Below are 26,044 nucleotides of genomic sequence, written 5' to 3' on the forward strand. Positions count from 1 at the left end.
AAAGTTATCTTTACAATGATAGAGAGAGTGACATATACCACCTTAACCGAGTGATCCAAATTAGCATCATCAAAATAAAACAAGCTGGCATTAATGTGGTCCTGATGTGATGTAACAGGAAATACACAACATCACTTCTGTATTGTCCTTCCCAAAAAAAAAATGCTTAATATAAACCTAATAATGAAACAAGACAACAAATCTAGAATATGGGTGTTCTTAGGAAAACAAGCCCATTCTTTTCATGAAAAACTAAAACTGAGGTTAAAATAGACTAGAGGCTCAGTGCAGTGGCTAACACCTGTAATCCCAACACTTTGGGAGGCCAAGGTGGGCAGACCGCTCGAGCCCAGAAGTTGGACAACAGTCTGGGCAAAATAGTGATACCCCATCTCTGCAAAAATAAAAAATAAAAAATTAGCCAAGTGTGGTGGTGCATGCCTGTAGTCCTAGCTGCTGGGGAGGCTTGAGGTAGGAGGACCACTTGAGCCTGGGAAGCCAAGACTGCAGTGAGCTGTGATCGATCATGCCATTGCACTCTAGCCTAGGCAAGAGTGAAACCTTGTCTGAAATAAATAACTAATAAATAAATAAATAAATAAATAAATATTAGACAGGCACGTCAACCAAGACAATGGGCAAACCTTGAATGGATCCTGGATTGAAAAAAAAAATAAAGCCTAAAAGAGAGATGTGATTATGGGCTACATGTCAGATAATTTTATTGAATCAATATGAAATTTATTGGGCCAGGTACACTGGTTCATACCTGTAATCCCAACACTTTAGGGGGCTGAGGCAGGAGGATCACTTGAGCCCAGGAGTTTGAGATCAGCCTGGGCAACATGGCAAAACCCTGTCTCTTCTAAAAATACAAAAATTAGCCAGGCTTGGTGGTATGAGCCTGTGGTTCCATCTACAGGACTATGGGAGGATCCCTTGAATCTGGGAGATGGGAGGTGACAGTGAGCCAAGATCACACCACTGCACTCCAGTCTGGGTGTGAGAGCAGCAAGATGAGAAGATGAGAGAGAGAGAGAGAAAGAGAGAGAGAGAGAGAGAAAGAGAGAGAGAGGAAAGAAAGGAAAGGAAAGGAAAGGAAAGGAAAGGAAAGGAAAGGAAAGGAAAGGAAAGGAAAGGAAAGGAAAGGAAAGGAAAGGAAAGGAAAGGAAAGGAAAGGAAAGGAAAGGAAGGAAGGCAGGCAGGAAGGAAGAAAGAAAGAAAGAAATGTTGTGGGTATTGTGGTCATGGAGGAAAATGTTCTTGCCCTTAAGAGATGCATGCTGAAATATTTACAAGTGAAATGCCAGGATATCTGTATTTTCCTTTCGAATGAATCATCAGAAAAATACGTGTATATATAGATATATACACACATATATATTGGGGAGGAGATGAGAGAAAGAAAGAGAAAGAACAAATGTGACAAAATTGTATCAATTGCTGAATTTAGGTGAAAAGTCTACAGATACTCATTGTACTCTTCTTTCAAGCTTTTTGCAGGTTTGAACATCTTTAAAGTTTGGAAAAAATCTTTTGGTAAACATAAACAGTAGATTAGATACAGTGAAGGCATCATTAAGTACTAAGAGCTATCAGATGACATTACTCAGACTATCACCAATCAGTAGAGAGATAAAATGCATGAAGGAGCAGAGACATGGAGGAAAAACTTCTAAAGTCCAACCTACATATAAAAGAAGCTCCAGAAGGAAAGAATAATGAGAATTTAGGAAGGGAAATACCTGAAAAGGTAATTACTATGACCTTTCCAGACATGCATGCTCACAGAAACATGAGATTCAAACGGACATGTGAAAATAAATGCACACCTAGACATGTCATTTTAAAACTACCGGCATACCAAAGACAATGAGAAAAATCTTAGAGAAAAGGCATATTACCTATAAACAGTTACAGCAGACTTCTCAATAGCAATGACAAGGGCATAAGACAATAAAATAACATCTTCAAAGCTGAAAGAAAATAACTGTCAGCTTTGAAATTCCCAACTAAAACATCATTAAAAGTAAGAACAAAATGAAGACATTTTCAGACAAGGATTAAAACAGTTAACTATCACAGACCTCCACTGAATGAATGATTAAGGACTCATATCAGGAATAAAAGAAATCAGTAAGCATTTAGATAAACCTAAATGAGAACTGGCAATAAAAACAATTAAAATAATAACAATAGCAACTAACTTAAGAGTAGTTAAAAACAACGTGAAACTAAAACACCGGACATAATAAACAGGAGCATGGGAATGGGAAACGATCATCAGAGTTAAAGCTTCCCAAAATCTCACACTTTTTTGAGGGGGTAGAGGGATTGATTAAAGTCAATTAAGATTAAAAATTTAGAAGTAACCGCTAGAACAATAAAAACATAATGTATAATTTCTAAATGTGAAAAGAGTAGAAAAAAATACGTTTCAGTTAATTCACAAGTAAGTGCCACTGTGAAAAACAGTCTGGGAGTTCCCCAAAAAGTTAAAAATAGAATTATTCTGCAATTCCATTTTTCAGTATACACCCCCAAAGAACTGAAAACAGGGACTCAAACAAATACATGTGCATAAACGTTCACAGCAGCACTATTTACAATAACCAAAATGGGGAGACAACCCAAATGTCAATCAACAAATGAGTAAATAAATAAAATGTTATATATCCATATAATGGAATATTATTCTGCCATCAAAAGGAATGAGGTATGGATACATGCTACAATATGGATGAACCTCAAAAACATTATGTTAAGTGAAAGAAGCCTGACACAAAAGCTTATATGATTCCACTTATGTGAAGTATCACAGATTGGTAGTTGCCAGAGACTGGGGGTTAGGGGAGGAATGGAGAAAAAGTGCTTAATGCGTAAGGGATTTTACTTAGAAGAAATGAAAATGTTCTAGAACTAGACAGAGGTGGTGGTTATACAACACTGTGAATGTACTAAATGCCACTGAATTGTTCACTTTCAAATGGTTAATTTAAAAAAATAATGCAAGAAAAGAGGAGAAATGATATAAAGAAAAAGTGTAGCAAAAGGGAAGTATGAAATATAACAGGACAAATAAATTCAAGTAAATCAGCAATTATACTAAAGGCAAAAAAATTAAACTTGTCAGTTAAAAGAGACACAGATTGAATTACTCTTAAAAATTATCTATATGCTGTTTTAAGACACATGATAAAAAAGCTTAACAGTAAAGCATGGCAAAAATATACCACTTGTATACTAGCCATTGAAAAGATGATGTAGCTAAATGCTATCAGATAAAAACAGACTTGGGGATAAAAAGTATTATTAGTGATAAACTTACTTACTAGAGGATAATAAAAGGAAAAATTCAACAGAAAAATGTTTCCATCATGAACCTCTATGCTCCTAACAACACAGCTTCAAATCATATTATCAAAAATTTGACAGAACTACAAGGAGAAACTGTTCAATCCATGAGCATAATAGAAAATTTTAACACATATCTCCCAGCAACTAACAGATCAAGCAGAAAAATAACATTAATAAGAATAAAGAATATTTAAACATTAAAATAACATGTTTGATCCAAAATATTCAACTGTTAAATAATATATTCTTGTCAAGCACAAATTTATAAATATTGACTATACAGCAGTCCACATATATGTCTCAAAAAATTCCAAACTGTGTTTCTGACTACAAAGAAATAAAACAAGAATTCAATAATAAAGAGATAGCTCCTCTACATCCCCCCAAAATAACCCATGCATTAGAAAATTTTAAAGAAATAATGGCAGAAAAGATTTCAAAATGGTTAATGTTAAAAACACAACTTATAAAGTCTTATGGGAGGCAGTTAAAGTAATATGGAGAGGGCAATGTATAGCATAAAGGCACCTATTATTGTGGAACAGTGGAAAGCAAAGAGCTAAGCACCCCCCTGCAAAAGAGAACAACAGAATAGACCAAAAGAGAGTAGAAATGAGGAAAAATCAATGCAAGATGAAAAAGTTAATGAAATAAAAAATAATAAATAGATTCAACAACCCTCAAAACTGATTCTTTTAAAAGATTAATAGAAAGGCAAACCTTTGGTAAGATTGATAAAGAGAAGAGAGTATAAATAAACAATACGAAGAGTGAAAAGGAAGAATAAAACTAAACATTATCAATAGGAGCTTTTCAGTAAGAAGAATATAGTATGAATAAGTTCAAACCAATACATCTGAAAACTGACAGGTGGGACCACTTTCTAGAAAAATCACAAAACTGACTAAAAAATGAACAGAAAATCTGAAACTACCTATAATCATTTTCTTAAATCATTAATTTAAAATTCACCCCCATTTCCAGCCCCAACATACACACAAAGAGTTTTACTGATGTGTTCCACCAAATATAAGAAAATCTCCCCAGTTTACATTCCCAAATAGAGTGCACTCGGACCCTGAACCACCCATCCCAGCTGTGAATCTCACTGACACACTAAAAGTCTGTGCAGGAAAGGCAAGTGTCCAGCTTCTCTGGGCTTCAGATTCTTCATCTATTCTTTATTCTTCATCTAATGGGGCTAATAATAGTCTTCCCTCAAAAGATTGTTGTGAGAATTAAATGAGTTAATACATCAAGTATTAGGACTAGCACCCTACATACAGAAATTTCTACGTGTTAGTTGAGATAATGATGATTAATGAGGCTACCACAACCTTGATTCTAAAAATCTAATACCTGTAAACATAAAATATAAAAATATAAAATAAAATAGACAACTGTATTAGCCATGAGTTTGAGAGAAATTATGACCAAATAGAAATGCAAGACTATTTTAACAGTAGAAAATCTAATAATGTAATTCAAACCAAGAGATTTAAAAAATATAAAATAATCTAAATAGATGCAGAAAATGCACTTGATAAAAATAAACATCCATATATGGTTCTTTAAAAATAATTCTTAGCATGCTTAAGAAAGGTTTTATTTGAACCTTAAAGAACATCCTACCTAACGCTGAGGCATTGGAAGCATCCCTGCTAGAGTCAGTAACAAGATAAGGATGTCCAGCATCCCACACACACCCTATATGCTGGTGATATACATACTAGAGGCCATGCAACAAGGCGAGTGAAACTGAAAACCCCAGGACCAGAGTCCAGGTTTCCTGACTACAAATTCAGCACTCCTACCACTCCCCAACGTGAAACAGAACATCATTGTGCAATGAACAAGACGGTTAGATTATAATTAAGGAGAGAGTTATTCAGACATGGGCAGACATATAGGAACTGGATGGAAACACACATGATAGGTAAGACTGGCATCACCTGTCAACAGATGCATTGCCTCTAGTCTCAACCTCCCTTTTGCTGGAATTGTCTTTGAGGGGCTATAAGAACCACAACACTTTGGGAACCTGGGCTTCTGCTCTTCAGACCCAGCCCCTCCCCACCTGCAAGCACTTCTTGGCCATATATGTACACAGCAAACACTGGAGGTGCCCATCAGGGACAGCGGTGCTGCACTCCTTCCTGGCTTTTCCATCAGTGACTCTGCATAGCCCCTATCACTTCAACAGCTCTCGTGAATGACTGAACTGCTGGAGAAGCAGTAAGCTTTTGTGAGTCAGATCCCTGAGGGCAAGTTGATATAAAAAGACTTTTTTAAAAAAGTTTTTTTAAATGTAGAATGCAAAAAAAAAAAAAAAAAAGACAAACCCAAGTTCTCCATGGAAGAAAAGTTTTTTTCTTTCACTTTCCTGCTCTCCTTTTTTCTTTGGTTTCCTGTAGCACCTTAGCCAAGCTCCTCTAGGTATAGGTGGAGTACAGAATTGTGGTTAGAGCTGGATGGCACTCAGACGCCACCTGGCATGACCTTTGGTGTTACAGACAAGGAAACCAAGGTCCAAGGAGAGGATGGGAATTCTTCAGTGGCTTCACCTCCTGGGAGCTCAGCGGGACTCTGAGCCTCTGGAGGGGCTTCCTCCACCTCCCTTGGCCACTGGATATTCACAGGCGTTTTTCAAATTAAGCCATAAAGAACATGAGGTCTCACAAAGGGTTGGGTTATCGAGAAGTCATCGCTGCACTAACCATCACAATGTGTAGCAACTTTAACAGATCTTAAGTTTATACCCGGCAGTTGCCAGTTCTCAAACGGTTGACCTACAACATATAAAAGGAATATTTTTTTCTCTCTGTCTTTTCTTTCCTCTTAAGGATGTGGAAAACCTGACTAGAATTGCTGGTCTGACATTTCCTGTGAGAAAAGCTCTCTGCTTGGAATCCTGTGAAAACAATCTGCCTTAACAATTCAACTCAAATAAATTATCTTCCTGAAACCAGTGAAACCCTTAATTGGGAACTGGGCTGCATACCCAAGTCTCTCTCATCTGGGTCCATGACGACAAAGGTGGACAAAGATAGGGATCGCCCAGTGAGGACAGATTTGGGAGGCGGAGCGAGGCGGGGGTGGGGGGCGCAGGTAGGAGGGAGGGAGAAATGGATGGCCCCACATCCTCCTGGAAAAGCCATCGGGCCCAGGCTGTTTGGCTGGAGCGAACACATGCTGTACTCCAGCCTCCTAAGCCATTGTTCTGTTGGGGTGATGGTTTCTCAGCTTAACTCTCTTTCCGTACGTGTCCCTCCCAACAGTCTTTGGCACATGTCCTTGACAAGAAGTATGCAGAGCCAGAGCAAGATCTGAAATCAGTTCCAACATTTCTCCTTCCTGTATCTCTGTTCCTTGAGTCAGGCTGGATTCTGGAACATTCCAGGAATGGAGAAGAAATTTACCACAGTCTCAGAAGTTTTCTTCAAGGGCATACAGTTTGCAAAACAAAACTGTACAAAAATGTGACCTTCCCTCCTATTATTTCCCTATTCTTCCAATTTCTCATACAAGACCCTGGCACGCAATTGAATTGGTATTCAACGGATGCTCCCTCTGGAAGCTGAGGAGTACTCAGAGATCACCTAGATATAGCTCATCCAGCTGGAAGGGCTGAAAAGGCTAATCCAGACCATCTAATCTAATCCTGCAGCCCTGCTGGAGGTGGGAGTCGAGGACAGAGCTTTCTCAGGGCCCCTGGTTAGTAGGCAGAAATAGAGTTTTAGGCTCCTGACTCTCATCTTGGTTTATTTTAATCTATCCCATGCTGGATATTTGAGGCACCACTTTCATTTTCTTAAGACCCAAAAATGCATTAGGACAGATTGCTCTTCCCTTGGGGAGACACATACCAGCAGGACTTTGTGGCCCTCCCAGTTCATACCTCCCTGCCCTTCTCTCAGGCTGAAGTTTCCTGGGCACAGCTGAAGTCAGCTCTAAAAGGTGACTGGTATAAGAGTCAGGAGTTGCTCAACAGGCAGTGAAAGGGTGGGTAGACATGATGTTACCCCAGGGAGAGAAAAATATCTTCTCGAAGGAAAAGTGATCTCTATGAAGCATGTCTCTGGAACACACTCAAATTCACTGAATAACCAGTCTGGCCTGGGGTATGCAGTTCACCAAGCAAAATGTTGCTAGCCTATGATCTCCCTTCATCTTGGTCTCACCTCCACCCCTCTGCACACTAGCCCGGGGATGCTGGACTTGACCAAGCCCACCCATCACGAGATGCTGGATGAGCCCAGTGACCAGGGCCAGTGCCGGAGATGTGATGGGGTGCCTGGCATGAGGTGTCCCAGGTGTAAGTGGGCCGCAGGCTGCACACCTGGTGGGCAGGGCCACTAAGGCTGCCTCTGATTAGGGCTCCCTGGCAGCCCAGCCTCCCTCCCCAGAGGTCCCTGGGGCTGCCTCCCAAGGATGGTGTGAGAGCCCAGGATGGAAAGGACTGCCTCTACAGCCTTGGCCTTGTCCCAGGGAGGTCTAAAGTCATCCTTGGCATGACAAAAGGAAGGTTCTGACAGGCTGCCTGAAGGAGTTGCTGCCAGTTTCCACAGTGGATTGAAAAGCTGTGTGGAGATGTTTACTTAGCTGCTAGGAGAAGCCACTCTGGGGCACCAATCCTGCCCAAGACTGTCCTAACAAAGGCCAACCAACGTGTCAGGGAAGTAAGCTGCACCAAGAGATGCTGAGTCCCACAAAACACTAAACCCACTTAGGCTCTGTTTGGTTAAATATGTCAAAACATGGCTTAAAACAACTTCTAGGATGAAGCATTTTCCCTTCAAACTTATAAGGCATTCCCCTACATAAGCATTTATATAAGAGCTGTGAGCCGCATGTTCGAAACAGCTCTGACTGGGTCCAAGGTTGACCTCATAGCCATTTGAAAAGAAAGAAATTTGGGTTCATTTACTTTTAGAAAGGTGAAGAGGCTTACCTTTAAATAACACTTATTTTTGGAGCTCATGCCTTTCTCCAAGTGACCTTGGGAAAATATTCACCTTCCCTAGGCTTTGGTTTACCTTTTCTGTGACCTTGTAAGGGCGCTAAATGTTCTATAGCTTTGCCCTTCAATAATAATTGCTCATCTAAGCAGCAACTTCTACTTTTCCTAGCACTTGCTAAGCACGTTTTAAAATTTAATTATCACAGAAGTCCTGTGTAGAAAGCAGCATAAGAACTTCTTAGCCCTATTTTTTTACAAATGAAGACACTGAGGCTTGGAAAATTATCAACTGTCCAAGACACACAGGTCGGTGGTGACATGAGAAAAATAAAAAACAATGCAGCGAAATATTTTGCAAAGCTTAATTTGTTCATTTTAAAGGTTGACATAATCTTGAAATAAGATTATGTCTACCTCAACTTGTGAAATTTTATGAAATCGTTTTAATGTCCTTACTTGGCCAGAAAAAAATAATAATAATAACAACCCAAAGAGCATTTGATTTACCATGAAGCTAATGAAGCTTAAGCTTCAGGGACTTTTCTTTCTAAGAGGCCTTAGAAATGTGTGTTCACACAGTCTTGTCTTTTTGGAAAATTTGTGAAAATTAAATACTTTCATATTCTTTCTCTTAAAAAGGTCACTCAGATTGTGTAAGTTTCAGGCCCACAATGTCTGACTCTGCCTCTGAACCTGAGGCTGGTCCTCCAGTATTTTTTTAAATAATTTATTTTACTGACTGCACCAAATGGATGACCCAAAGGTCTCCTTGGGCACAGAGACTGTGATTCTCTGTCCTCCCCTGGTTTGGCTAGAGCAAGATCAAGTCAAGACTGTTTCCTAGAGCTATGCTTCCTTCCACCCCACACTGCCCCATCATGAAAAAAGAACCTCCAGGAAATTTTGACCTTCTCCCAAAGCACAGAGAAATGACTGTTTTCTGGGCATTTTTAGAAGAAGGAGAAAGAAACACATTGCTTTAAACCCAAGTTAGCTTTGCAAAGTTTGAGCATTACACCACTCATACACATAAAACCAGAGAGCTGTGGAATTTCCATGAGGAAGCCAGCCCCAATTCAGACAAGTACTACCCTGGGCTAAAATTAGCTGTGTCCCTGAGCCGGCCTGCCAGCCCCCTGTGCCTCTCCTGACAGTCAGTCATCTTCCGTGGAAATGGGCTGTGAGGGTCCTTGGGTAGCAAACCATGGGTCCCATTCCTCCCTGCCCCCATTCTGGGGTTACTGCCTCCTGCCTCTGCTGAGGTTCCTCAGCTATTCAGCACAGGTGGCTGTGAGTGGAAAGCCCAGCAGGTGAGGGCATTCACTGAGCGGCTGGATGTGGCTGAGAATCCAGCCACTCAAGGGTGGAAAGTCTGTACCCCACAGCACGGGAGCACAAGGCCCGCCTCACACAGAATCAGGACCTGGGGATTGAACATTTTGACACAGGGCAAGTTTCCCTCCCAGATCCTTAAAAGGTAACAATAATGCACATGAGTTTGTAGAAGTAGAAAAGAAAAAATCAAAGCAGCACAATCCCTTTTCTCCTTAAAATGAAACTTCCACAGAGGCGGAATGAAGCCCTCTGGCAGGGCTCTGGTTCTCTGGTTTTTAACGATCTGAATCTAACGCAGGCATGAGGCTGAAAGTACCCCCTCCAAAATCCTGAGTCCTTGGTTCTCCAAGCTGCACTCTCCCACCATCGTCTTCCTCCCCAGTGGGACAGATGTGCAGGGACCTACAGACGGCAGCCCCTTCCGGATGGTGTGGGCGAGAAATGGCCGCAGCAAGCCAGACACACCAGGAAGAGCTCTGACCAAAGGTATCTGGAGCTTTTTCTAGAACAAATGGAAAACCATCGGAAGCAGCTGGACCCATTCTGGGCAGTCTACTGTTGGAAATGTCATGTTGAGCCTCACGGTGGGAGTGGAATCAAAGGTCCAGAAGTTTTGAGAAAACAACCAGAAAGCTGGGTGAGGATTCCAGCCCTTACTGGTTAGAGGGCGTAAGATAGGTCTGGAAAAGGAGGGTGGGAACCAGCTTCCCAGGGCCCAGCAGACCTACATGAAAAATCCTGTTTTCTATGCACCTGGAAAACATGTGCGAGCTGTTGTTTCTGTAACCACTGATTCCTTGGAGTGCAAGAACTTGCGGATGCCCATGTAACAAGAAATTCATCAGTGTGTCTTGGGATAGCCTTGGGTTTTATACCATCACCTCACCCAGATTCCAGCACTGAATAACAAACCTGGTTACACTTCTTTATGATCATTACTCAGAGATAAGAGATAGATCCCATTAATGATTCATTTTTCCTATCTAGTCCACGTGGTATTTTATTCTTTTTTTTTTTTTTTGAAAAATGTTAGACTAACAGGAAAACTGAATAAAAAATAAAACACACACCAGCATATACTCTTCACTTATAGTGACAAATTGTTAACATTTGCCTTACTTGTTTTTTCCCTCTCTCTATGCATACATACATACACACCCACAAACACACACACATTATTTTTCTTTTTGCTGAACGATTTGAAAGCCAGTTGTGGACATCATGACACACCATCCCTAAATATTTCAGCCTGCATCTCCTTAGAATAAGGACGCTCTCCTGCCAAATTCGTATGGAGTTTGTTTGTATGACAACACTGTTTAAAACCAGGATCCTTGTCTAAGTTCTCCCAGATCTTTGCATCTGGTGCACGTGCCCTTTTGTAGTTATTTTCTTTAAAAAGAATAATAATAAATCAGTAGTAATGTCTTTATTAAATATTAAATGAACCTGTAGCAAGACAAGCCGCAGACAAAACCCCTCAGGCACCAAGTTAAAGAAGGAAGGGCTTTATTTGGCCGGGAGCTTCGGCAAGAATCACGTCTCCAACAACCGAGCTCCCAGCATGAGCAATTCCTGTCCCTTTTAAGGGCTCACAAGTCTAAGGGGGTCCGCGTGAGAGGGTCGTGATTAAGCAAGCAGGGTGATCGACGGAACAAGCAGGGGGTATGTGACTGGGAGCTGCATGCACCAGTAATTAGAACGGAACAGAATAGGACAGGGATTTTCACAGTGCTTTTCGATACAATGTCTAATCTATAGATAACATAACCAATTAGGTCAGGGGTCGATCTTTAACTACCAGGCCCAGGGTGTGGCACTGGGCTGTCTGCTTGTGGATTTCATTTCTGCCTTTTAGTTTTTACTTCTTCTTTCTTTGGAGGCAGAAATTGGGCATAAGACAATATGAGGGGTGGTCTTCTCCCTTATTCCCCCACTTTGAGACTCTCATTCAATAGTGAGAGTTCTCACTTTCATTCTCACTACCCATGTCTTCTTGCAAGACAGATCAGTAGTGACTCATGTAGTACACTTGTGCTGAAGCATTTTGGTGAACTAAGGTAGCAATGAAGCTTTGTATCATTTGAAGAAGTACAGGTAGCAAACAAGGGAGCACTAAGGTTTCTATTACTATATACCTCCTATTATAAGTTTTAAATCTTTTTAGCGCTGGGAACCATTTTCCAAACATGGCCCCAGGATCAGATCCATGCCACACTTGCGTGGGCACATGTGCCAGTTTTGTCATATTTCTAACTATGTCTTCAACTACTTGCCCTTGATCATCTATGTGTAGACAGCAATTAGCAAGGTTAAATTTTTTACAGACCCCTCCTTCAGCTGCTAGCAAGTAGTCGAGAGCCAATCTGTTTTGATAGATGGCATTTCTCATCTGAGTTTCTTGCTGGGCCAGAATAGTCAAGGCTCTGCCGGTCTTATTAGTGATTATTTCTAAGATAGCTTGTAACCGTATGATTCGGTTGAGCATGTAAATGGGGGTCGGGTATCCCCATGAGCCGTCTTGTGCCCAAGTACCAGGCCCATAACATTGTATGATTCTCTCAGGGGGCCATTTATCATCTTTTTAATTTTTTATAGCTATGCTTCTCTTTTTGCAGGAAGCACAGACAGGGAAGCCCAGGAGTTCGCCTGTCTTTATGGGCAGTAGGAAGAAAGATGATTTAATAATGCCAATAACACAACTACCTGCCCACTGGTCGGGTAATTTGGTGTAAGCTCTATGCCCACGTATCGAGTATAATCCAGTGGGGGCTGTCCAGTCCCAGTGGGACTCCGGGTGAGTTCACACAGTTTGCATCTTTGGTAATTTACTAAATGGATTTTTCTTAGTGTGGTTTGAACTCCACTAGGTGGCTGTTTTTGTAGTATTATTACACAGTTTTTGCCCAAAGCAGCTGAGTCTTCCCACAGGAAGGGTGAAGTCCTTCCACACTCTTGCTATACAGTATTTTCTAATGATTGAGGCTTTTAGGACCCAGAAGTTATCAGGGTGATTCTTTTGAGCCAGGAATTCATCAGGAACTGGGTGTGTAGGTACTAATTCTCGGGCTTCCCATGGCCATTGATCTCCCGTTACAGTTCCTCCACATACATAACACAAAGTAACATTGAGAGACTGGGCTACATGCTCAGCTAATTGCAAAAACAAATTTCTTGTTTTTCCTGGAATTTCTGGTACTGGCACATTCAGTTTATCACAGAAGGTTTGAAATACTGGCTCAGGAGAGAGTTTATAAACTTCTCCTCAAACCACGATATTTACTCGAGGATCCAGTCCAGCCCCATTGATTCCTAGGGTTACACGCTCCCCTTTTCTCCAGCGAGGATCAAGGGGGTTGGTTATTACTAGTTTTAAGGGGTTACACTGACACTGGTACAGGAAGGGCCACTTTTCCCTTTCTGAAGGTGGACAGGATCCTTTTTATTCTTTATCTAAGTAGCCTAAATGACACAAGACCAGTATTCACATTCATTTCCACACAGTTCTAATTCATGACAAATGTACTTATTTTCTGCCATATAGCCTCTTTCCTAATTAAGAGAACCATATCCTATTTCTAACTTATTACTATTAATGACAGCACAGGCATTAAACTTCAAGGTGTCTTGTCTGGGCACCCCTTTTTCTTTTGTTTTGGCTAACACTTTACTCGTATTGTTTATAAGCCCCCACCAGTCCTCAGTCCTTAATCTTACTTCAAACACTGTGGTCATGGGAGGCTCAGATGGGTCGTAGTACACATCAGGTCAGTCATTTCCTGGGCTACATACCTTGCATAGAATAGCATTATATAAACAAGTTTTTTTTAGAGTCCCAGTACACTTATAATAATCATAAAATAATGGGACTATAGCAACTTTTTGTCCTACCTCAGTGACCTGATGTATACACTGGGAACAGTCTTCAGTCTGAGGAAGGCCAGTTAAAGTCCTTAGCGTACAAGTCCAAATTTTAAGGAAAATGAGTCTCACAATGAGTTTTCTCATGCTTCGGCCATGTGGACCAGTCAGCTTCGGGTGTGACTGGAGCAGGGCTTGTCGTCTTCTTCAGAGTCACTTTGCAGGGGTTGGCGAAGCTGCTCCCGTCCACGTACCACTCGCAGTCTACTGATGTTCAAGGATGATCTCAGAGGTTGGCCCTGCTAGAATAAACTGAGTCCAACACCTCTACACAGTTATGTTCAACTGGCTCTCTGATACCGGGAGCAAGGTGGCAGGGTTTAGGGTGCTGCAAACTTCAGTGGTTATGTGGGGATTTTCACATAGCAAGCTCTGGTACTTGGTTCATCTAGCATTTGTTAACCAATGATGTCCTTTGGTAGTCATTAAAGTTACCACAGCATGGGGGGCCTTTATATTCAGGTTTTGCCCAAGGGTTAGTTTATCTGCTTCTTGTGCTAACAGGGCCGTTGCTGCCAGGGCCCTTAGACATGGGGGCCAGCCTTTGGAAACCCCATCTAGTTGTTTTGAGAGATAGGCCACTGGCCTTGGCCAGGGCCCCACAGTCTGGGTTAAAACTCCAACTGCCATTTTTTCTCTTTCTGACACATAAGGTATAAAGGGTTTTGTCAGGTTAGGTAGCCCCAGGGCTGGGGCCGACAGGAGTTTTTCTTTTGTTTTTTTGTTTTTGTTTTTGTTTTTTTTTTGAGACAGAGTCTCGCTCTGTCGCCCGGGCTGGAGTGCAGTGGCCGGATCTCAGCTCACTGCAAGCTCCGCCTCCCGGGTTCACGCCATTCTCCTGCCTCAGCCTCCCGAGTAGCTGGGACTACAGGCGCCCACCACCACGCCCGGCTAATTTTTTGTATTTTTTAGTAGAGACGGGGTTTCACTGTGTTAACCAGGATGGTCTCGATCTCCTGACCTCGTGATCCACCCGTCTCGGCCTCCCAAAGTGCTGGGATTACAGGCTTGAGCCACCGCGCCCGGCCGGAGTTTTTCTTTTAACTCATGAAAAGCTCGTTGCTGTTGGTTGTAATAGATATAGTTTATCCAATTTACATCTTTGTTAACTGTCACCCACCAAAATATTGACTCAAATCCTGCAGCTATTTGATTTCAAGTTTTAAATTGATCTGGTATTCCCCGTGGGACTCCAATTGTGTCTAATGGGATGTGAGAGTCAAAAGACCCAAAGGGGCTTCTCTCCCTTTACGATGTCTTATTTTTCCTTCCCTGGCTGATGAAATGCCAGGGTGAAAGGGATAGCCAATTGGACTAAAGTACAAGTGCCACTCCAATTATTCGGCAGAGTGCCCAGTAAAGGTCCACCACAATACTACCACACATCCGCTCGGGGATGAACAAGGGCTGACTGATTGATAAGCTCTTGAAAATTTTTAAGCTCACAGCATCCCTTCAGGTCTCCAAGGAATACTAAGTTTCCTCCCTATCATGAGAGACACGAAGTGAACTTAGTATTGGGAGACGGAGACTGGATGGCCCTCGGAGACCCGCAGGGTGCTGGACTTTGGGATACAGCAGAGACAGCTTGGCATGACTTATTACTCCAGGCTGTAGAATCCTGGAAAAGAGCTACCACGCAGTCCACGCCTGGTCAACTGAAGGACCACCTTAGTGGAAAGGGGACAATCTGGGCCTCTGGCCTGCCATGTGCACAAGCATAACAATTGCTTTTGTTTAATGTGAGGATGGAATATTTGATTCATTCCAACCAGGCATTTGCATCTCGGTATGTTGTCTTAATTGCCAAAGTTTGTTTTAAGTCTTTAACTTCTATGATCCTCTAATAAAATGAATTATGACTTTGGAAAATTACAAAAACCAGTTGGGACAGTCCATCCTTGCTCTTTAGTGGACCACAGAATGTTGGACCCACTACAGCATAAAAGCTCTACACTGGGGAGCGAGACTCCTGGTTGACACTTGAGTCTTTATTGAAATTTCCCCAGATTAAATAGTCCTAATTTACTAATGCCCAGTCTGAGGAGAGTCAGCAGGGACAGAGGTACTTTTCTGAAGTAGAGGGCTGTCTTTGACTTGGCAAGTCTCCACAGGGTATAACGAGGCAAGCATTAAATGCAATAGTTTGAGGTGAAATCGACTTGGTTATATTAATAACCAGATGGTCAGCAATAGAGCAAGGAAAGAAGAAAGAGTAATAGAACAAATGAAAGTGTTAAATTTTTCTTAGCTTTAGTTTGGTAGGGTTTTCCCCTGGAGCTGTGGCCCACGACTCTGGAGCGGGTGGTGCTTTGACTTGGGTATGATGAGTCCATCCCTTTTCTGTTTTAAGAACAGCAGTCTCAGTGGTTAGCAGCACAAGGCAGGGTCCTTCCTAGGCTGGCTCGAGTTTTTTTCTTTCTACCCTTTGATAAGAAAGTGATCTCCAGGCTGGTGCTGGTTTACTGGAAATTCTAGGGGTGCTACCTGTGCTAAAAGACTTTTAGTTTGGAGGGAAAGGAAAATGGAAGATAAACCAAGTATATAATTTCTAAGAAACTGACTTTTTGTTTCAAATGTGGGGACATCAACAGTGGACTTTATAGTCTTTGGTGCCTTCTTACTGAGAAATTTCCTTTGGCACCTATTTTTATTAGTTTTTAGACCAAAGAAAGCCAAACACCATTTTGTATTTAATAATGCGCCTTGTATGATTTTTATACCAGATAAGCTAAATTTCACCTTTATATTAGTGTGCTATTAATATTAAACTTAGTTTTAATAAAACTTTGTATACATATTTATTCAACTTTTAATGTCAGACCATAAGGTAAGATTTTTATAGACTCTTTTTAACCTTTTATAATCTTTGTTAAAGATCAAGTTAGTGCTTTAAGAAAAACCTGTTGTGTTTTTACTTTAATGTTTAGTTCACAGAAAAACTGGATGATAACCCTTTAACTTTAGCTAATATGCTTACACACATAATTTTTTTTATATAATTAATGTTTTAAAACTTGCTTAAAATTTCAAAACAAATATTTTTAACCTTTTAATGTAGGTAAAAATTTACATTCTTATGCCTCCTTATAATCCTTTTACCAAAGGTATATTTTACTTTCCTTGTACACCTTGCACATAAACTGTTTTTTCTTCAATAGTTTTACATTCAGGAGGCCTACTTTTAAATTATACATTTCTTGTGTAAATTTTTTTATAACATTTTTCTCTTTCACAACTTTAGCAGACAATTCTTTGACACTCCTCAACTTTCTAACTTATTACAAACATTTCTTTCTTTTTTTTTTTTTTTTTTTTTTGAGATGGAGTCTTGCTGTGTCACCCAGGCTGGAGTGCAGTGGTACAATCTCAGCTCACCACAACCTCCGCCTCCCAGGTTCAAGTGATTCTCCTGCCTCAGCCTCCTGAATAGCTGAGACAACAGGTGGGCGCCACCATGACCGGCTAATTTTTGTATTTTTAGTAGAGACGGGGTTTCATTATGTTGGCCAGGCTGGTCTCAAACTTCTGACATTGTGATCCGCCCGCCTCTGCCTCCCCAAGTGCTGGGATTACAGACGTGAGCCACCGTGCCCAGCCTAAACACTTCTTTCTTTAGACAACCACTTAATTTATTTCAGGACAAGAATTTACCATGTAACACTCTTTTTACATAAATTCTATCCTCCCCTTTTCTTTTATTTTTTGTTTTTTTTTTTTTGAAGATGATAACCATTCTTTTCCAAAGCGAACTTCCTTTATGTCTGTGGACTAGACTAAGGCCACAAGATTAGAAGTTACTGTAATAAATGTTACACTGTTAACTTTTAGCAAACTTTACTTTTGTTGAAAACCTTGTAAGTGTGGGATTTTAGTTATCCTTTGCTATTAATAAGACCTTTTTTTGTCCAAATTAACTTAGAATTGGTATAGATGGCTTTTTTTACCCCCCTTCAATTACTTGGGAGGAACCATCCATCACCCTGTCCTGAAGGGAGTTCCCCCTAGGTCTGCTCAGGTCTTTGTATGGTAATTAAGATTTAGATCCCCTGTTAGGAAACCTGCTGGGTTAAGGGAATTTTCAGTGGTTAATGTCAAACAATCCTTTCTTTTTTTTTTCCCTCCTTAGGATACTTCTGAACTGGTGAGGTGTGTTCACAATGAGGTTTCCTCTGAAAGTTATTTTTTTACTTTTTTCTGTTAGCAAAGCAGTTGCCGCTACAGACTGAATGCATTTGGGCCATCCACGGGTTACTGGGTTAAGGATTTTTGATAGGAAGGCCTCAGTGCTTTCGGGATACGCCCTTGTTTACACTGACAACAAAGTGGTATTAGAGTGTTATAGGATTACAGAGAATACCTTCAATTATCAATTATAGGTTTTAAATTTACCTTGGCTTTTAAAGGAATAGGGTACTGTCAGGCCTCTCAGCCCAAGCTAAGCCATCATATCCCCTGTGACCTGCACGTATACATCCAGACAGCCTGAAGTAACTGAAGAATCACAGAAGAAGTGAAAATGGCCTGTTCCTGCCTTAACTGATGACATTCCACCACAAAAGTGAAAATGGCTGGTCCCTGCCTTAAGTGATGACATTACCTTGTGAAATTCCTTCTCCTGGCTCATCCTGGCTCAGAAGCTCTCCCACTGAGCACCTTGTGACCCCCTATCCCTGCCTGCCAGAGAACAACCCCCCTTTGACTGTAATTTTCCTTTACCTACCCAAATCTTATAAAATGGCCCCACCCCATCTCCCTTCGCTGACTCTCTTTTTGGACTCAGCCCACCTGCACCCAGGTGAGATAAACAGCCTTGTTGCTCACACAAAGCCTGTTTGGTGCTCTCTTCACATGTACGCGAGCGAAAGGTACACTGGGGTTTTTTTTTCTTTTTGTTTCTTTTTTTTTTTTTTGAGACAGAGTCTCGCTCTGTCGCCCAGGCTGGAGTGCAGTGGCACAATCTCGGCTCACTGCAAGCTCCACCTCCTGGGTTCACACCATTCTCCTGCCTCAGCCTCCCGAGTAGCTGGGACTACAGGTGTCAGCCACCACACCCAGCTAATTTTTTTGTTTTTTTTTTTTTTAATACAGACGGAGTTTCACCATGTTAGCCAGGATGGTCTTGATCTCCTGACCTCGTGATCTACCCCCCTTGGCCTCCCAAAGTTCTGGGATTACAAGCGTGAGCCACCACGCCCAGCCTTTTTTTTCTTAACAACTTGTATATCTCTCTTTCTTTCTCTCTTTGATTTTCTGTCTCTTTTTCTCATTTTTCTTTTGCCTCTGTCTCTTTCTCTCTCTCTGCTTCTCTCTTTCTCTCTCTCTCTCTCCTTGACTCCCTCTTTGTCTCTCTGTCTCTTCCTCTTTCTCTCTCTGCTGGTCTTTCCTTGCCTCTGCCAGCCGCTTATGCTGCTGTTGTCTCAACCACTGTGGGGCGGGGGAGGTGGGGAGCTCTAAAACCAGCTGTAACCAAGTGTCTATGTACAGGAACTGGTCTGGGTGCCCTGGCTTACAGGTTACCTTGTGCCATACCTTTGAAACAAGAGACCTGTCCAGGCTTCCTTCTGATGGCCAACCCACCTCTAATGCTGGCCACTCTATCTTACACAAAGTTTTAAGTTGTCCTGGTGTCACAGTACTCCATAGTCTCCCTTAAATCCTTTCTTGAAATTTTTCAAAATAGTTCCTAGTGGTGTGGGCTTACTTTGTGCCTGACCCATGCTTCTTCGAGACAAAACACCAAGCTCACACCACACGCACACCACAAAACAAATAACAGGTAAAAAGGGCACACACACACACACTTTTACAGTTCACACCAAACCAGAATTAAAACCAAAATCAGAGTATCAAGAAATCCAAGCCAGGTCAAAACCAAAACCAAAGTATCAAGCAATCCAAGTCAAGTCAAAAACAAAAACCAAAGTGCCAATACAGGCACGCCATGGGTGATCAGGCCACGCTTTCACTCAAATGGAGTGGGCAAGTTCCAAAGACTAGTCTTACCAAGTTTCAGATGTCCAGACTTCAAGTGCCAGTTCTTTCCCGGTGTTCAGCCACTGTGTTGATCCTCCACGGCAGCCTGCCACATGCTGCTCTGGTGAGGCGTTCCACCGGGGCAACTGCCTACCCGCTCTCAGGATCCACGTCACTCAAGCTGGCTGGAGTCCCCCACAGGGATGCTCCACAGGGCAGGCCTAACCTGCCTAAGGGGCTGCCTCGACTGTCCGTTAATCACCTAGCTTCCTGGTCAGGGAACCAAGAAATGTAGCAGGACAAGCCACAGACAAAACCCCTCAGACACCGAGTTAAAGAAGAAAGGGCTTTATTTGGCCAGGAGCTTCGGCAAGACTCATGTCTCCAACAACCGAGCTCCCCGAGTGAGTAATTCCTGTCCCTTTAAAGGGCTCACAACTCTAAGGGGGTCCGCATGAGAGGGTCGTGATCAATTGAGCAAGCAGGGAGTACATGACTGAGGGCTGCATGCACCGGCAATTAGAATGGAACAGAACAGGACAGGGATTTGCACAGTGTTTTTCTATACAATGTCTGTAATCTATAGATAACATAACTGATTAGGTCAGGGATCGATCTTTAACTACCAGGCCCAGGGTGTGGCGCCAGGCTGTCTGCTTGTGGATTTCATTTCTGCCTTTTAGTTTTTACTTCTTCTTTCTTTGGAGGCAGAAATTGGGCATAAGACAATATGAGGGGTGGTCTCCTCCCTTAGACTAGACCTCCTTTTGTTTTTGATCTAAAATGGATGCTTTCAACTTCTCTTTTCTTCTTTTAATATACTCCTAGGAGTAAGTTGAATTTTCAAGATATCTGATCTTTCATGTCAAGGCTAGAAAGAGACTTGAGATTTGTTAGGGAGCTGAACAGGGGCAGAGGGAGACCATGGGTGGGAGAATTCTGTGTGGATGGGTTTCTTTGGCAGCTCCAGGGGTTGACTCCTAGACACCTGCCAAAATGCCCTTATAAGATCATTTGCCCTCCATATAGCAGCTTCTGGAAAATGGCCACTCAGTGTGCCATTGCTCCATGAGGAAGTGGATATGAAATAATGGATGTGGCTCTCAGCCTTGCCAGTCTCTAATCCTCAGATAGTGGCAAAGTACTTGGTCTTGGTTTCCATCTGGGACTTTTTTAGTTTACATAATTTCCTTTTCTTCTCATTCAAAAGAAATTTTATTTAAAGAAGAAAGGCTAAACAAAGTGACACTGGGACCAAAGGAAGCAACATCGATTATAGAAATGCTACTGTCCTCCCTTAGACTTTCCATGCACCTTGACCCTTCACACAATTGAATGAAACCCTGGGCTCAGGGCAGATGCAGTGACATGGAGGACCACAGCCACATGGGCCTAGGCAAGCGAGGCCAACTGTGCCAGCCCATTGTCCAGGCCTGGCCTGGGAAAACCTTCTGGAAGAGAAGAGGGTAGGAGGACACATCGACCTCACCCTCCAGAGCTTTCAAATGGACCCAACTTCCCCTAGCCTTGAATTAAAAAAGAAGGAAATGCCTCAAGGCAGGCAAATTCATTCAATCCACAAACGTTTCCAAGAGCCTACTATATGCCTGACCCCAGGGGGAAAGACATGCCCAAGGGCACAGGAGGCCTTGGCCATGGCTCTCACAACTAACCTGAACATTTCTCTTTTGACCATCACAATCTTCCATAATCTGACTCCAACCTCACTTTCCATCCTTCTCACAAAATCCCCATCTATCCAGGAATATATCCATCTATTGTTTTTAAATGGATGTTTTGGCTAACCAAATAGCTGGGGTTGGGGGAAGCTAATATTTATTAAAATAATCATTGTGGGCCAAATATTTTATATATTTTATTTTACTTATTCCTTATGATAATCTTAAAAAAGTTAAAAGGGGCTAAAAAAAAGTTTTTGCCTTTGCCCTGTTAGTATACGGCATAGCTAGGATTTGCACCCAAATCTGTTCAATTCTAAAGCGAGGCCCTTTCAACCTCACCATGCCAAGAGTTACTAAATATGTGAAAGATGGCGAGCCAGGTTTCAAAGTCTCAGAATACAATACAATGCAATGTTTCCCAAATAGGAGATCTCAGTAACTTGACTTAACAAAGCTTTGCTTAATTGGAATAAATTTCAAGTAACTCAACAACTCTGCTGAGTAGAATTGACTCTTTCACTAGAGATTTAAAAGGCACTTCGGGAACTTGTAATGCCCTGGGCCTATAATCACAGACATCAATTATCATTACTGAGCGTAGCAGAAAATGACTGGTATTGTCAGCACTGTCCCCTTCCAGGCCCCACCCAAGCACGTGCACCCTGCCTCCTTGGGCTCTGTGAATGATGAATTTCTTGTCTCTGCTGCTGGTGCAAACATGGTTCGCAAACGTGCGCACATCTCTCTTGTCCCGAGTAAAGGGCCCTATTTCTTAACCTCCTTCTTTCTTGAGCTGCCACCCTGTCCCTGTGTACCCTTCATCTCTAAACTTCTTTCACAAAGACTCTCCACGTGTATCCTCATCTCTTCCCATTCCTCAACACACTGCAGTTGACTTTCTGCCCCCGAGCACTCTGCTCAAGGTGCTCTCTCCAAAGCCACCTGGGAATTGCCATCACCAGGCCTGGTGACCTCCCCACCTCTCCTAAGGGTCTGAAGCTGCAACCTCCTGCCTCCCAGAGACTGGCTCTTCCCTCGCCTTGGGTGGGGCTCTGCTCTGACCACTTTCTTTTCTTGCCCTGCCCCACACCAAGCATGTGGTCTCCACTGCAGGATACTGACCTTGGCAATATCCACCCTCCAAGGAATTCAGCTTTCAGCCCATGCCAGCTCCTCCAAACATTCCCTGGGAGCTGCGTTTCTGCCCCACTCTTGACTGTGGAAACAAAAGCTCCACTGGACATATCCAGAAACAATTCATCTTCTTCCTGACTCAACCAGTACCTCCCCTTCAGGTGCCCCTACTCCTGCTAACTGCCTGCCCAGCCTACCCTTCCTCCAGGCCCACAGTCCTCCTTGACTGCCTCGTCCTCTGGATTCTCCTCCCCCGCTCCCTGGCTCCTCACCCCTCTGGCACATCTAGGCCAGAGCCTACTTGCCTTCCCGGCTGGGGTCCTGCTGCCAGTCACCTTGCTCAGACCTGCCGCACCCCTAGACTCACCTTGCGGCACATCTTCCTGGTTAAAAAACAACAGAACCCAAAACACAAGAGAACTTTCTATCCCGCTCTATTGCCTAGAGAAGAAGGTCTGGCTCTTGGGGTACCTGTCGGGCCTGTAGTCCACCCTCTTCCCACCACTCACACATCCCCTGGGCTCCAGCTACACCAACTTGCCCACCTCTTTGCTCACAGCATCCCCTTGGCTTGGGATTCTTCCTCTCTTTGAACTGCCAGACCTGCCCTCTATGTCCTTGCTAATGCCAGTTCTCAACCGTCCTCTTCCCCCAGGTCAGGGCCAAGGATAATGGTTAAGACTAAGGCCCCAAGAGCCAGAAAACCTGTATGAACTCAGACTGCTTGGTCATTTTGTGCCTCAGTTTCCCCACCTGTAAATATGTAAAGTTGCTCTCAGGATTAAATGAAGTAATAAGTCCAAAGCTCCTATAACAGGGCCTGTCAGATAGACAGGACTCAACATATATCGACGGCATAATTATTCCTAAAACGATCCAGACTCCATCTCTGTGGCATTCTGCCGGATCCCTTATCACACTCATCTTTTTCTTAATCCTGTAGTACATACTTGTCAGAATGTCTCAGCCTTTTGGGAGCAGGAACCTCATCTTCAGCATCTCTCTCCCCAACACCATTCCAACAAGCAAGAGGCACTCTATAAATGCTTTGTTCAATAAAATTAAATACTATGTATTTAGATTGAGATCAAAAACTGTTTACTTTATTGGGAAAAGGCCCCACTTCTGAGGGACCTATGACCATAAAACTGGCCTCAACAGGAAATGAAAGAAATCCCATGGCTTTACTAACTTCTTGTGGAATGAGTAGAGAAAACAAAGTAGAATTTTCTGGAATGAGGCACATACACGGAATCTAGCCATACAGGAAGCTGCCCTGGCAGGTCATCTTTGTGATTTGAGGAACTCTGCCCAATATGCCCCTAACAGAACTCAGCATCAGAGGCCATCTTTCCAAAATGGAGACACCAGCTCTGACAGTCACAGCAGAAATCCAGCCCTCAGCCACCATTTGAGAAAACCAGCCCAAGAGTCATAAGGGAAGGCATCCACCCAGTACTCCAGCAGTACTGAATGGGATTTGGTAAGGGAAAGACTTTGGCTTTCTCTATGTCAGGCCCCAAGGCATCCAGCCTATCACACGGTAGGAACAAGGATGCCCATCTTTCCCCTAAACAAATGCCATGATTCTTAAGAGGAGCTATGAGCTTAGGTTCTTTCTCCATGACCCACCATAAGTGTACATTATCCAAAAATGTCTGCAAATGCAGCAGAACCCAATGCAGGCTGTAGGAAAATAGGCCGGGGAAGAACAAGAGAGCTGCTTCAGTCTTTAGTAATGAGACCACAGGGATACCAGCAAACTTTCCCCCTACCCCCAAAAAATCCTCAGGCTTAGAGCAAGGCAGAGAAGAGTGATGAATATGTTCCAGGCACAGCAATAAGGCCTGAAGAATAAGACTGCCCCCTGCCACACAAAACTGGACTATTCAAACCCACTCAGCCTTCAGGCTCAGCTCAGCCCTGCTTCATCCAGAAAACTCCCTCCCTCTCCTCTAAGCTCCTATGGCATCTCAATTAGCACCATGTATCTGACCCTGAAACAGATCTGCCTGCTATTTTTAGTTGACTTTTTCTGTGTGCTAAGTCACTAATTTTGCTCTTCTATGAACTTCTTGAGTTAAGGAAAGACCTCATACTTCATTCTCCCCTCCCAAATTCCAAGCAAAGTCAAGAATCCATCTCAATTCTTATTTATTGGAATAATTCTGAGCAAAACTGAAAAACGTAGAGACACAGACAAGTCACCTCTATACTCAGGCAGCTGACAGTCCAGCAGGAGGAACAAAGCAGCCTGTCAACTCTCCAGCATGACATGTGCCATGAGAGGTCTGAGAAACAGATCATGTCCAAGTATAGGTACAGTGAAGAGATCAGGAAAGGCTTCCTAAAGAAGGCAACATTCAAGATGACTTAAAGATGGGGCATCACAGTTGAGACAGTGAGTTGGTTGGTTTGGTTGGGTGGGTGGGTTGGTTCGTTGGTTGGACGGATGGATGTTTGGATAGTTGGTTGCTTGACTGGATGGTTGGCTGGCTGGGTTGGTTAGGTTGGTTTGTTGGGTGGGTTGGGTGGGTTGGGTGGGTGGGTGGGATGGTTTGTTGGATGAATGGATGGTTGGATGGTTGGTTGGTTTGGTTGGGTGGGTTGGTTGGATGGATGGATGTTTGGATAGCTGGCTGGTGGACTGGATGGTTGGTTGGCTGGGTTGGTTAGGTTGGTTGGTTGGGTGGGTTGGGTGGGTGGGGGCGATGGTTTGTTGGATGAATGGATGGTTGGATGGTTGGTTGGGTTGGTTGGGTTTGTTGGTTGGTTGGGATGGATGGTTGCTTGGGTGGTCAGATGGCCGATTAGTTGTTTGGTTGGCTAGATAGATGGTTGGGTGATCGGGTGGTCATGTAACTAGTTTTGTATGAACAAAAAAATTACTGAGTAAATTAATGAATGCCAACAGGTAAACTAAAGTTCAAATTGTTCCAATTATATGAAAGATTTATCACTTTTAAGTTTCATGATACTATCCCACACAGATTAGCATAACTTTCCCTTCCATTCTCCTTGCTAAGTGCACTCTCTCATTTGCTTGGCACTTATTATTGCCAGGTCCAGGGCGAGTAAAGACAGAGAAATAAGGCCCTATTCCAGGCCTCAAAAAGTTCATGAATATAAATATGAGTTACCAAATCATTGTTCTATACTGAGGGTTGCCCAAGATACTGAGGGAACAAAAGAAAGCAGCCAGACTCTGCTAACCAGGATAGGATTAGGGTAAGATAATCAAGAAGCCTAAGGTGCAAAATTTAAACAGACCCTCCCCTCTCAGGTTCATGCAGGCATCCAGCTTGCAGCTGAACAACCGTGAGAGTGAGTAGCTCCTTACATTTTGCATCCTAGATGCTTCACCTTACTCAGCCTTGTCCTGGTCCTACTAACCTCTACGTGGGCCTTTATTTGGGGTTCTGGTAGCCAGGAATTGCTGGAACATAGCTAACAAAGCAGCACAAAAGCATCTTGGAGTGAGAAAAAAAGGAATACAGGAAAGACTCTCCATAATACCACTACTGCTCTCTCATACTCATCTCCCAAATATTGTCTCAGAGCCTCAACAGCTTCCTTCCATCTAACAGTTGCCACTTCTCCTGCATGGAACATCTTCCCAGCCTGCATCCCAGGACTCAGAACCTAGGATGGAGCTGGCAAGGGCCCAGGTGTGGTCCAA

General features: G+C 42.8%; 2 protein-coding genes across 5 annotated transcripts in view; one reads left to right on the forward strand and one right to left on the reverse strand.

Moving 5' to 3' along the window:
* MINDY4 (MINDY lysine 48 deubiquitinase 4) overlaps positions 1-26,044 on the reverse strand; it is a 130,312-nt gene that overhangs the window by 67,962 nt on the left and 36,306 nt on the right. The gene's annotated exons all lie outside the window — the stretch shown is intronic.
* The window catches only part of CRHR2 (corticotropin releasing hormone receptor 2), a 236,713-nt gene that overhangs the window by 58,398 nt on the left and 152,271 nt on the right, over positions 1-26,044 (forward strand). The window lies entirely within an intron of this gene.

Source organism: Macaca mulatta, chromosome 3, assembly GCF_049350105.2.
Source record: "Macaca mulatta isolate MMU2019108-1 chromosome 3, T2T-MMU8v2.0, whole genome shotgun sequence".
NCBI lineage: Eukaryota > Metazoa > Chordata > Mammalia > Primates > Cercopithecidae > Macaca > Macaca mulatta.